The sequence below is a fragment of the Panthera onca genome, chromosome E3 (genome assembly GCF_046562875.1).
Source record: "Panthera onca isolate mPanOnc1 chromosome E3, mPanOnc1 haplotype 2, whole genome shotgun sequence".
Lineage (NCBI taxonomy): Eukaryota > Metazoa > Chordata > Mammalia > Carnivora > Felidae > Panthera > Panthera onca.
The window spans coordinates 12,675,202-12,685,881 of NC_138354.1; the positions used below are offsets into that span (position 1 = coordinate 12,675,202).

A 10,680-nucleotide genomic window follows, 5' to 3' on the forward strand; every position below is an offset into this window, starting at 1 on the left:
GAGTTCACAACCTCTAACTTCTCCCTCACTATGGTGCATTTAGAGTGGGGATGGGTGGTTGGCTGTGGAGCAAGCTGATGAGGCCAAGGTCAGCCAACCCATGCAATGGTCTTGGCACTGTCTCCAAGTACTGACTACTGGAGGTTGGGAAAGGGAAGGGGGAAGGGAGGAGTAACAGAATTAGTCATACCCAAGTCGAAAGGTAGGAAACTGGAGGCCGAAAAGGCCTTATAATGTGGAAAAAGATAAGTCATCTGGGGCCAGAGGGAAGTTTAGTCCCCCTTTCCGAATTAAAGTAGGGTTCCCTGTCTGATCTATGACGGAGGGGTGAGGAAGGAAGAATGTGGGTCTCTAGAAGACCTCAAGAATGGGAACCCCACTTCTGGATGTGCAAAGTGCAAGCGTTTGTCTAAAATGCCCAGCTCCCGCTCCTGCCAGAACTTAATAATAATTATAAAGCATTATCCAAAAAAGAGGAAAACGCACCTGAATTTGTAATCCCAGATTCTTCCCAGATTTTACCAATTTGGGGGTACAAATGATGTTACATTAGTAGGTAATCCCAGCTGTATCTAGTGCCAAATCCCACCTGCATAACTGTCAGACTTCTGACCCTGTTGGCATTCCCCTCCCCATTAAGATCCCCCGGGAGTGCTCAGAAGGTCTTCCAGGTCTGGCACACTGCCTGAACCCTGCTCCAAACTGTGACCTCAGCCTTCTCCTTGGGCCAAGAACTCTGGCAGGCCGCTCATGGCCGCCCACAAAGAGATCTGTTCTGGGACACCCTGTTACTCTACCAAGAGGAGCAAATAGCTCTTTGTCACTTGTCTGGTTTGGTCTGGGGCCTGGGAGAAATTAAGATATCCAGGCAAAAGAGCAATCTGGAATTCAGAGACCAGACGGGTCAGTACGTACTGCGTTTTTATGGGCACAAATATGTACTATGCAAACTGGCATTCCTAATAATTGCCTCTGATAAATAACAGTATGCTACAGTGCACTGTGGTTTCATCTTGGCTTTAAAATTAAGACACATAATATAACTCACACGTGCAATTTTTCAATTTTTCCCTTGCAGTTCATCTTCTCAGATTGTCAGAGATGATAATGATTATTATTCGCTTGGGTAGCTCTGGCCTGGCGGAAGATCACAGAAGGAACAGACTAATAATAACATTAGCCCTTTACACTGGGTTCAGGGAGCAAAGCAATGCCTGTGGCCGAGGCTGGGGGTCGGGGGATCATTGTGGAGGAGCTGTTTTGGAGACACTTGTCCACATTCCTAGAAAGAGAAAATTCCTTCTAATAGATCGATCAACTCCCATGGTGGTATTGGTGAGCTATTTAAAAAAAATTTTTTTTAATATTTACTTATTTTTGAGACAGAGACAGAGTATGAGCCAGGGAAGGGCAGAGAGAGGGGGAGACACGGAATCTGAAGCAGGCTCCAGGCTCTGAGCTGTCAGAAACCAATGTGGGGCTCAAACCCACGAACTGTGAGATCATGACATGAGCCTAAGTTGGATGCTTAACCGACTGAGCCACCCAGGCGTCCCCCCACCTTTTTTTTTTTAAATATTTATTTTTGAGACAGACAGAGACAGAGAAGGAGCCAGGGAGGGGCAGAGAGAGAGGGAGACACGGTTGGTTAGCTATTTAAAAACATTTTTGGAGAGGGACACCTGGGTGGCTCAGTCTGTTAAGTGTCCAGCTCTTGATTTCAGTTCAGGTCATGATCTCACAGTTTGTGGGTTCGAGCCCCACATCAGGCTCTGTGCTGATAGCATGGAGCTTGCTTGTGATTCTCTCTCTCTCCTCTCTCTCTCTGTACCTCCCCACTTTCACTCTCTCTCTTTCAATCTCAAAAAAAAAAAAAATAAACATTAAAAAAATTTTTTTTTGCTTTTTAAAACTTTATTGAATTTTGGCTTGAAAAGTAATGCATAATTGTTTAAACAACTCAAATAATTCCAAGGCATAATAGGCTCTCTCTTTTCCCCTTTAATTCCACCATTTTATTTGCCATTTTTCCTTCATTTATTTAAATACATGTAAACATAGTCACATTTTTAGGGTTTTTTTCCCCATAACACAGATCTAATCATTAGATACTGATAGGTATGACTCTTGTGCCTGGAAAACAAACACAGCAGTGTTCAGAGTTGTAATAAATAACCAGAGCTATCATGTCAAAACATGGTACCTGCTGTGTGACAGGCGCTGTCCTCAGCTCCTTGGCTGTCACCTCATTTAGTCGTATAGCAAAGTTATGAGATAGGTATTATTATTACCATTTTACAAATGAGAAAACTGAGGGGTGCCTGGAGGGTTTGGTCGGTTAAGTGTCCAACTTTGGCTCAGGTCATGATCTCACAGCTCGAAGGGTTCGAGCCCCCTGTCGGGCTCTGTGCTGACAGCTCAGAGGCTAAAGCCTGCTTCGGATTCTGTGTCTCCCTCTCTCTCTCTCTGCCCCTCCCCTACTCATATTCTCCCTCTCTTTCTCTCTCTCAAATATAAAATAAAACATAAAAAAAAAATTACAAATGAGAAAACTGAGGCTAAGAGCAGTTAAGCCCGGCCATGGGGTCTGTGAGGACAGAAACCTTGATTTTTGTTCCCCACAGTCTCCCAGCACCCAGCATGGTGGCCGGCAGGTAGCAGAGCTCGATGCGTAGATTTCGGCTATGCCGTGGTTGTGCGGGTCCGCGTGGACAGCCAGTGGTGGAGTAGGGCGTGAACCCAGCTCTCAGCTACCACATAACATCGACAGCCTTGAGGTAGTAGCACTGGAGAGAGGCTAGAGAACTTTGCACGTCGATCTCCCCTTAGCCCAGAAGACTCACAAGCAAGCTCCCCGCTTCTGAGTCTGCCCAGACTAGGGGCGGGGTGGGATCTCCCAGGCCCGGCAAGTGAACTATGGCTCTGGTAGGGTTTCTTCCTCAGGGTCCTGCCCACAGTTTTATTCTAACACCCCCGTGAAAATGATTCTTGGTGCTCAGAATAGCTACAAAGGCAGGGATGCCTGGGTGGCTCTGTGGGTTGAGTGTTCTTTTTTTTTTTTAATGTTTATTTATTTATTTTGAGAGAGAACACGAGTATAGGAGGGGAAGAGAAAGAGAGGGAAAGACAGAATCCCAAGCAGGCTCCACGCTGTTAGCACTGAGCCTGATGCAGGACTCGATCCCACAAACCATGAGATCATGACCTGAGCCCAAATCAAGAGCCAGAGGCTTAACTGGCTGAGCCACCCAGGTGCCCCAAGTGTCTGACTCTTGATTTGGGCTCAGGTCATGATCCCAGTGTCATAGGATCGAGCCCCACGTTGGAGTCTGCGCTGAGCATGGAGCCTGCTTAAGATTCTCTCTCTCCTCCCCTCTCCTCTGCTTGCGCTCTTTCTCTGTTCAAAAGAAAAAAAGAAAGAGACTATCTACAAAGGCAGACAAACAGCAAAGCCTTCTGGAGACTGGATGAGGATCAGTGCTTCTGCCTTGCTGATTGAGAAGAAACCAATGAAAAAGTGAATCGATGAACATTCTCTGGACAACCGTGGACTCTCAGGCACATTTACTAGAGTATCTCAGCTTACTCCCCGAATGGCAGGGTGATTTTGCAGATGAAGACACTGAGGCTCAATGAGGTACAAAGACCGTCCACAGCTCTAAGGCGGCGGACCCGCGTGGTCTGCCTGCCCGTTCAGGCTTCTCCTACAGTCAGCATTCAGGAAATGCCATCATGTTTCACTCAAGAGCTCAAGGCTGCCGTTTGTCAGCTCACAAGGGTGCACTGGGTCCATTTGCTCTGCAGTTAACTCGAGCCACTGCTTCTCTAGATCTCAACAGCTAGAAGCTAAAAGAGCATAAGAAGAAATTAAAGATGCATACATGAGTTATTTTCCCACTATGATATTGCAAAAATATAACGCTCCCAAGAACATGCCTGGTTTTATTTTTTGTTTGTTGGTTTTGGTTTTGGGAGCAAAAGCTTTGGAGAAAAAACCCCCGTAAGATTGGGAGCAAAAGGTTTGGAGAAAAAACCCCCGTAAGACTGAAATGGACTGAAACCCAGGGAGGAGAAAGGGGCTGGCTGAACAGAGGAGGGGCAGCCTGCTTCCTGGAAGGAGCAGGGTTGGGAAGAAGAGCTTGTGATTTAAGGCAAGGAGGAGGGAACTCAACTGGCATCGTGGCTGGGCAGGGTGCTAAGGAGAGAGACAAAAGCAACATCCAAGTGGCCCCAGGTTGCACCGGATGAGGGACCCGAGAGGCTGCATGACCCAGAGGAAGAACGGAGGAAGGCCCCACAGGAGCAGTGTGGGACGTGAGAGAGCTCTAGCAATGCAGGTGGGCTCTCTGGAAATTGGAGTCATGGGTGGAGGGCTGGAGTCCTGCAGTCTGGGCGCCGAGATCCGCTAGGAGCTCCCGCACGCACGGGGGGGCTTGCGAGGAAGGCGACCTTTCCCGGGACCCGCCAGATAGCAGCATTTTCACTATTGTCACGTCAACTTACACCCCGCTTGTAGCTGGGGGCTGAGAATCCTGGCAAAGAGAAGGCACGCTATTTCCGTTTTGTTGTTGTTGTTTTGTTTTGCCACAATTGCATACACTGCCTGAAACTCACTCATTAAAAAAGACCAACATCTTAAAAGCTGCATGTGAATGTTTCTGAGCTGAGTAGTTGTTTGAGGCTTGATGGTACATTTTCGGAGCCAGCCCCCTAACAGGCTTCCCGCCTGTCCTTCTCCCACCCCCTCACCCCTCCACAACACACACGGGCACAGCCAGCATCTGACACGACTGCCCCTCGGGTTACACTTTCTCATCTCCCTCCTGTCGCGCCTTGTCCGAATTAAGTGAAACCCACTGGTCCCAAGGACGGTGCTGTGCTGTTCCTCTACTCAGCAGCTTGTTAATACTGAAGAGAAGGATTACATTTGAAAGCAAGTACTGCCTTTATCTTATTGTGATGCTGTTCTCTGATTCTCCTGCACTGCTTTGAATAATCAGTATTTGGGGGTGGGGGGAAGGAAAGAAAGAAAGAAAAAAAACGGTTAACCTCTCCATTGGCCTTCAGCGTGGTGGCTCCAATGAGCTGTCACAAACAGCGTTCCGTAACAAATGAGATTATACCTCTCTTCATTATCCACCCTTTTCGGCGCATACAGTAGCAATGCGGAGACCTTCAGGGATCACGTCAACCAAATCCCAAGTTAGAGATGTTTAAATTCAAAAATCCACACTCCGCTGCACCTGTTCTTTCCCGGCTACCGTGGTGAATTTGGGGTTTACATAGAACTCCTTGAAAATTTATTTTAAAGTAAATGGAGGCTTGTTTCACGATTGAAAAGTTATTTCAACATGCATCCGAGACAGCATGGCCGCAAATGGAGTATAAAGGCAAGAGGATCCTGACTTGAGATTTTCGTTTTAGCCTGGCGCATTCAAAGCAGTAATCTACGTTGTGTCCAGCCAAGTGGTGAGAGACTATGTTAGAAAGATTAAAGGATTATTTTTTTTTTAATCCACTGGAACTCCAGCCACGGCCCCTCTCTCAGTAACATTAATAACTATAATGGACTGAATTCACATACCTCTTTTCTTCAAGACTCTCAAAATGTTTTTGCCAAATGGAACTCACCAAATCGCAGATGAATTTAAAGAGATCACTTGGACAAACTCGTTATGTTTGGGGCTTGAGGAAGCCCCAATTGACTTCCTTATGAGGAAGCTTGAGGCCCAGGGAAGTTCACTGACTTGGTCCTGGTCCGGGTCTTGCGTCCACTTCCTGACAAGGCAGAGAGCTCAAACCCAGGCCCTCAGGTTTTTCAGCCTGGGGTGTTCTTCCCCCAACACCCTGGCTCCTCAAAGTATGGTCGTGGACCTGCTGCATCCATTTGTCAGAGAAACAGAGTCCCAGGCCCCATCCCAGACCTGCGGAATCCAAATCTGCATTTTTTAAGGTTTTTTTTAAGTTTATTTATTTATTTTGAGAGAAAGAGAGTGTGAGCGGGGGAGGGGCAGGGAGAGGGGGAGAGAGAGAGAGAGAGAATCCCAAGCAGGCTCCGCACTGCCAGTGCAGAGCCTGACATGGGGCTCAATCTCACAAACCATTGAGAGCCGACATCAAGAGTCGGACGCTTAACCGACTGAACCACCCAGGCGCCCGTAGATCTGCATTTTTAACAAGAGTCCTCAGTGTCCGTGTGCATATTAAAGTCCCAGAAGCCCTGCTTTACATCTAACTGTCACTGTCCACAGCACTAGGACCTTTACACTTGACATCAGCCCATTTTCTGGACATTCTCAAGAAAGTCCAATAAAATAAGTACAGTAATGGTGTGGGAAGAACATTCTTTACTGAAAGAAAAGTGTTCTAGGGACATCTGATCATAGCAAGGGAAGAAAAAGTTCAGAAGAGGATCCTTGTGGAGTTTTCATGGAGATCTTATGCTGGGCACCTGCAAAAATAGGGTCCTTGTCCTGAACAAGCTTATACTTGGGTAGGAGACTGAAATCTAGAGCCTGGGAGCAAAAATAGACCATTCAATTCTAAATCAGGATGTAGAGTCTAGAGAGAACGTCCAGTGGGTCACCCCTAACTTATCCTCCTTTTTGTTGCCAAAGAGAAATTTCTACTCTGCGATTTTGACTGACTCTCAGGCTTCAGTGACCCACTACTGCCTGCAGGGTAAAGTGCAAAGTCCCCTGAATAGCTCCTGGGAGCCCCTCTTCAGCCTCAGCACTCTCTTTCCCATCACCCCTTTTCATGCCCCTATGCCCCAGAAACACTAAGTTACTTGCGGTTAGTTCCCTAATCTGCCTGCCTTCATTCATCCCAGAACGTCTGCAAGAGGCTTTCCCCATGAATGCATTTTTTCTTCTGCATCCCCTTATCTGGCTAATCTTTCTCATCCTTATGGTCTCTGGTGACTGTGCTCACATTATGCCCTGAGTTATAGACTAAATGTTTGAGCTCTCCCAAAATTTCTGTATTGAAGCTCCAACCCCCAATGTGATGATGTGATGGTATTTGGAGGTAGGGCCTTTGGGAAGTAATTAAGTCTAGATGAGGTCATGAGGCCTCAGGATGGAGTTGACACCTTTCTAAAACGGGGAAGAGATGCCAGGGCGCTGTCTCTACAGCATGAGAACTCACAGCAAGAAGGCAGCTCTCTAAGCCTGCAAGGGGGCTCTCGCCATTAACCAAATCTGCCAGCACTTTGATCTTGGACTCCACAGCCTCCAGAACTATGAGAAGTAAATGTTCGTCTGTTGTTTAAGCCACTCTGTCTGTGGTATTTTGTTAAAGCATCCTGAACAGGACTGAGATACCCGGTGTTCATAACTACAATGCTCGCTGATTTTTACTCATCTGTCTTCCCACAAATGGCAGACTCCATCAGGCTGGGGCACATGTCTCTCATTCAATATTCCAGAACGTTGAGCCCAGCACATAGAACACACTCCATAAATGCTGAATGAAACAGAGTGCATGTGAACAAATCTGTACGTGCAGGAGATAGAATTTGAGCTGAGCCCCGAAAGGTTTTAAAGGCTATGGAGGGAAGGGGCACCTGGGTGGCTTAGCTGTTTGGGCCTCTGACTCTTGATTTCAGTTCAGTTCATCATCCCGGGGCCATGGGATTGAGCCCTGAGTCGGGCTCCGCGCTGAGAGTGCAGAGCCTGCTTGAAATTCTCTCTCTTTCTCTCTCTGCCCCTCTCCCAGTCATGCTTTCCCTCTCTCTCTGAAAATAAATAAATAAACTTTTTTAAAAACAGGTTATGGAGTGGCGCCTGGGTAGCTCAGTCGGTTGAGCGTCTGACTTCAACTCAGGTCATGATCTCGTGGTCTGTGAGTTTGAGCCCCGTGTCAGGCTCTGTGCTGACAGCTCGGAGCCTGGAGTCTGCTTTGGATTCTGTGTCTCCTCCTCTCTCTGCCCCTCCCCTGCTCATGCTTTGTCTCTCTGTCTCTCAATAATAAATAAACGTTAAAAAAAATTTTTTTAAAAAGGTTATGGAGGGGAGGAAAGGTATGAGTGTAAACACAGAAACAAACATGGTGGTTGGTAAATGAATGAATGCATGGAGAGGACAAGGAAAGTGAGGAGGATATCAAGGATTTGTCTAAGACAGCGAGAAGAGAAAATGGGATTTGAGGTCGAGAAAAGGACGTTGATTTTTTATTGTTACTGCTGCCAATTTTTAAATTATTTTACCAAAGTATAATATAGGTACAGTAAACTACATGTACATGGAGAGTGTGCTTTGATTAATTTTCACATACATATACTGTTCTAGGCTGAATTATGCTGTCTCCTTGTCAAAATTCATGTTGAAATCCCGAACCCTCCAGTACCTTCGAATGTGACTGTATTTGGAGATAGGGTCTTAAAGGACCTAAATAAGTTAAAGTGAGATCATTAGGGTGGGCCCGAATCCATAATGACATCATTATGGTGTCCCCGTAAGCAAAGGAGGATAGGACACAGTCCTAAGAACAGATCAGGCACAGATACACACAGAGAGAAGACCACGTGAGCACACGGGGTGAAGACGGCCGTCTGCAGGCCAAGGAGAGAGGCCTCAGAAGGAACCAACCATGCCCACACCTTGATCTGGGACTTCCAGCCCCCAGGACCAGGAATAAACCTCTGTTGTTTAAGCCCCACAGTCTGTGGTGTTTGTTATAGCAGCGTAAGGAGACTGATAACACACGCCATGGAAGCACCCTCCAGATCCAAATCCAAAACATTCCCAGCACACCAAAAAGGAGCCTGAATTCGACTGCAGTGACAGTTGGATGTCATTTTTGGCTCCTAAGCGGGAGACTTGCCAAGGCAAAATGGAATTTTAGGAAGATTAGAGTAGGAAGAGGAGACTAGGATGAGCTGGCAGTGGAGATAGTGAAGATGAGTAGGGGAGAGAAAGAGACAGTGGGGGAAAGATCCGGAATCTTGCTGAAGTCAGGAAATCCACGAGAGGGTGGCGGTGAAGGAGATTAAAGGGCATTTTATTTTTTTATTTTTAAAAAAAATTTTAATGTTTATTTTTGAGAGAGACACACACAGAGCATGCATGGGGGAGGGGCAGAGAGAGAGGGAGACACAGAATCTGAAGCAGGCTCCAGGCTCTCAGCTGTCAGCACAGAGCCCCATGTGGGGCTCAAACCCACGGACCACAAGATCATGGCCGGAGCTGAAGTCGGACACCTAACCGACTGAGCCACCCAGGTACCCCTTAAAGGGCATTTTAAAGAGCTGGGAAAATAGCAATGGGGAACGAGGGGACTCCAAAGTCTTTGTCTAGGAGAAGTATTGATGACCAATGTTGGATGTTTTGGGGGAAAAGGTCAGCTGGCATGGGAGACCATGAGTGCCACACTGGGTTTGGGTGGATATGACATGCCCAAATGGTTTAAGCACAACCCTGGAGCCTAAGGGAAGCCAGGATAGGACCATAATGCGACTGGGTTTAGAGACGTGGACTGTGTGTGGAGAGGAGGCCAAAACGAACACAGTAACAAAATAATAATAGCAGCCAGTGTGTATTAAGTGCTTACTTCCTGGAAGGTGTTGCACTAAAGGCTTTTCCATAGGCGACCTCGTTTACTCCTCACAATGGTCCTTGAGGGAACACTCTATCATTATCATTGTTTGACTAAGAAGGAAACTGAGGCACAGAGAGACGAAGTAACTTGTCTAAGGCCACACAGCCAATAAATGGTGATCTGGTTTTGAACTCAGGCACATAGACACCAGTTCACCCAACTTAGTGCCCTTGGAAGAAAGAGAAGGCAGCTGAAGAGAAGACCGTCTGACCTTTTTGACCTTTTCTTTTTTTTTTTTTTTTTAATCTCCCGGTCTCCAAACAAGCTAACCTCATTCTATTCCATTCCATTGTTTAAAATGCCTCAAACTCACACTATGGTGCTGATGCCTTCAGAAATGGACAAGGTTTACCTTCAATAAGTTTCTCCTGATGCCTAACCTCGAACACCCTGGCTGTATTTTAATAAAGGACGCTGCCTCCCCTCTGTTCTGCTGCCCGGGGAGCTTGGGTCAGCTGTCTGGCTTTATTATCAATTCACATCCCTGAAAGACAGTATATTTACTGGCAGCTGTTGCAATTACTTACAAATGTGAACTTCTTCCCCTATTCCCTTGCTTCTGGCGGAAGCTCCTCCTCCACAGTCACTTTTCTCTGGGACCGCTCTGCTTTCTTCATGTCTCTGGCACGTGGAACCCCAGGATAGCTCATAGTCCCCGCGGTCTAGAGGAAGACAAGATTACATTTCCATGAATGTGCTTCCACGCCTGTTTTGCAATTTCAGAGTTGTCCACAGGCCTGAAGAAATATCTTCTACTGAAGCAAATAAAAGACACTGACAGGTGCAAAACTCTGAACCAACAGGATTCAGCCAAGAGGGTCTCTAGGCCTTTCTCTTCATACAATTTTGTCTCCTCTCTTACTGTGTTCCAGATTCCTCTCTCTGTGAGTTATTTTTTAAACTTTTTTGCTTCTGATAATTGTGCCTTTATAAAATAGCCCCTCATGTGCATCCAGCAAATGTGCAAACTGTTTCATAATTAAAGAGAGTTCTGTTCCCTGAAACCTGGCATGTGTGGTTAAAATACATGATTTGCGCGGTGTTTTAGTGGAATGTGTGCCTAAAGGGCCGGAGCCCCAT

General features: G+C 46.6%; 1 long non-coding RNA gene across 1 annotated transcript; it reads right to left on the reverse strand.

The window, feature by feature from the left end:
• Nucleotides 1-3,046: 3,046 nt before the first annotated feature.
• Nucleotides 3,047-10,258, reverse strand: LOC132689413 (uncharacterized). The gene is made up of 2 exons (XR_009614993.3): nt 10,128-10,258; nt 3,047-3,846 (listed from the first exon to the last, which is right to left on the reverse strand). It is a non-coding gene; the product is annotated as an uncharacterized LOC132689413 (long non-coding RNA).
• Nucleotides 10,259-10,680: the final 422 nt, after the last annotated feature.